The sequence below is a fragment of the Microtus oregoni genome, unplaced genomic scaffold (genome assembly GCF_018167655.1).
Source record: "Microtus oregoni isolate MIOR12 unplaced genomic scaffold, Mior012 000033F_ref0000390, whole genome shotgun sequence".
NCBI lineage: Eukaryota > Metazoa > Chordata > Mammalia > Rodentia > Cricetidae > Microtus > Microtus oregoni.
In genome coordinates this window covers 12817542-12820882 of record NW_024543092.1, presented here as the reverse complement: position 1 = coordinate 12820882, position 3341 = coordinate 12817542, and positions in this window count along the sequence as shown.

Genomic DNA, 3341 nt, shown 5'->3' with positions numbered 1-3341 from the left:
CAGAGGATAGGCAATTTCGGTTAAATCACTCTCGAAGTAATAAGCTTAAAGGCTTCTCTTCTGGCTTTCAGAAAATCTGAAGAGAGTTGACCTGCTAATGAAATGTCACTTATGTAACCATCCCTAGGTCTCTCATGAGTGCTTCCAATAAATCAGATTCGATAGCATGCAAAAGTGAAAAGTTCTGTGTCAAAAAAAAAGGATGTTAAGAATTCCCAGAGTGTAGAGTGTGTGTGCGCTACATCTTCTTACAGCAATTATCAGAGAAAGGTAGACAATTTATGTCATTTATAAAAGGAAAACTTTATGTGTTGGGGGAGAAAATAAAAGAAATGGATACCGTTGTATGACATTAATAGTCTCAACTGGTACAAATACTTGGAAATTTATAAGAACGCTGCTGAAAGAAAGGGCGAATTATCTTTATTTGAAAATGAATTTACAGAATCTCAAATGCTAGTCTAGAAAGAGAAGCATGTATCATAAATTGTATTGATTAGAAATAAAATGCAATATATCAAATGAGCAAAGTGTTTTAAGAAAGGACGAAGTATCTTTATTTGAAAATGAATTTAAAGAATCTCAAACGCTAGTCTAGAAAGAGAAGCATGTATCATAAATTGTATTGATTAGAAATAAAATGCAATATATCAAATGAGCAAAGTGTTTTCTAAAAATAAGGATGTTATCCCTTAATAAGTCTACCCGAGGTAGGCACTAGATGGGTCAAAAGGGTTTGCAGATTAACCAGATAACATTTGAACCCAAGTTCAAATAGAAAGGAATGTCAAACCATAGCTGACAGCAGGGCAAACTAGCGAAGGAGGTGAGGCGCCGCGTAATTTGCTGAACTGCGTAGCGTAAAGACACTTTGAGTACGAGATTACATTCTGGCTAGGGGTCAAGATTATTATTGGCAGTTATTAATTGATTGACAGTGTCCTAATACATATTTCTGCAGGAAGCAAACAAGCCAAAAGTTCTTAGCTGGGGGTAAGCTGGTAACAGAATTGAAGCCCCACAGTCCTTCTCGATGTCTCAGTTCCCACTCAAGAACAATACTTTGTGGCCTCAAAGGAAGATCAGCCCACGGGTAGGCTTGGAGTTTGTCCGATAAAGGAGAACAAATATTTCAGCATGGATCGTTGGGTTTTTAATGTGTATTAATTAATAATTAATTTAATGTTTATTAATTAAGATTCGGGGGCACAATTATAATAGCATAGCATTACTGAATGAGTGATAGACAGTTATAATCGTTATGCCAGACTTTGCTGTTTTATTTATTAATTGAATTTTAATATTTCATAATGTTCTATTTTAAGTATATTGTTTTATTTTTGCTCTCCCTTATTCTGGGCATGCATTCTTTCCTTCCTCGTGTGCATTTCTGCTATTTTTGATAAATGACCGTGGTTTGTTTTGTTATAAACTACATGAATATCTGTAAGATAAGTGACATGTGATTTGTACATCTCTCGATTTTTGCTTTACGAAGCAATAACTTATTGACAATTCTTAGCATTTTAAACTCAACACCATATTTTTCGACAGTTACAATCCATTCCCAACGCCATTGAATGCAGTCCTTTTTGCAAATAAGGTTGTTACAGACTTAACCAAGTCAAGGTGAGGTCAGTAGGAAAGGCCCTAGTGGAGTTTGTTGTTATCATTACAAAAAAAAAAAAAAAAAAGAAAAGAAAGAAATTTGGGCACACGGGTGCAAACAGCATGTGAAGTGAAGAAGGAGGTGGAGATGGGCTGCCAGGCTGTCAGTCAGAGCAACGCTCTAGAACCGGAAAGGACCAGGGCAAGGTTCTTCTTTGCAGCCTTCCAAAGGAAGCCAGAGCCCCAGAGACGTCCTGGTGTTCCGCTGAAGACTCTGGAGCCCAGAGATGATGCCTTTTGTGGGTGAAGTCATGCAATGAGGTACTTGACCGTAGCATTTGCTAGCATCTGATGCAGGCAGCGATAACCTGGCAAACATCTTTTTGGTATGTGTGATCGCAATGTGCACGTGATCAGTGTCCCTCAAGAATGGGTGATGTCTCAGGATCTCACCTAGGCACACTTGCACAAGTATACACTGAAGCGGTTCACCATCTAGATCCCTGGGGGTCTTTTGATTTGTCTAACTTGGTTAGTCCTTGAAATCTATACCGTATTTTTATTTCCAGAAATTAGAGATCAATAACAGCAGAGTTCTAATAGTCAAGAGAAGGATGGCTGCCCATGCACAAGAACTATGTTGTATGTACTTTCTTCCATTCCTTTCTGTCTGTAACTTTATGCTACAGTTACTTTTTGGTGAATGAAAACTTATGTTAATATTTTTCTTGAGAAATAACAGATTCGACTTTTATTTCATGACCTATACAGAAAAGTTAAATGGAGGTTTCTCTGTCCCACCCTGTCCTGCTTCTAAATAATCACCCAGATAATCACTCAGAAGCTTAATGTTAATTACCGAATGCTTGGCCTATAGTTCAGGCTTCTTACTAACTAGCTCTCACATTTAAAATAACCCATTTCTATTAATCTATGTATTACCACACGGCCGTGGCTTTTACTCATCCACTGGCATCTAGTTTCTTGAACGACAGGCTAGTTTCTCTCTCAATCCCACCCTTCTTCCTCCCTGTATTCAGTCTGGCTTTCCCACCTAGCTGTATTCTGCCTTGCTATAGGTCAAAGCAGCTTTTATTATCAACCAATGAGAGCAGTATATATTTACAGCACACGGAAGGGTTATTCCACAGCAAAGATATAGAATGTAAGCATTGTATATGAATAATAAAAGAGCAACAAATAAAATCTAGATTTTTGTTACCAGAAAACAGGCTTTTCATTAGATATTCCACATCTGCATTTCAAAATGCAATGACCTTCATCATATATAGCTATATGTATCTTCAAGAAAAATACACATGTATTTAGTATGTTTAAAAAATATTGAACAAATTAATATGAAGACAATTATGTGGGTTTGGAAGCTCTGTAGTGGGGGCTGAGGGGGTTGACAGGGTAAGGATGTGCACTGCTCTTACAGAGGATGTGAATTAGGTTCCCAACACCCATATCTGACCTTACACAAGCTTTTAACCCCAGCCACCGTGAATCGGGTGCCCTCTTCTGGACGCTACAGGTACTGTAGTCATGTGCACAACCCCCACCCCACCCCCACACATATACATACATAACTTAAATTTCTTAAAGTAAATCTTTAAAAATGAAGTTTGTAACTATTCCTCAGAAAGTCAGGCAGTCTCTTATATCAGTATGTGTTACATAAATGTGTCATTTTGACAATATCGCCATTGATTAAAGGAAAGGCTTAGACG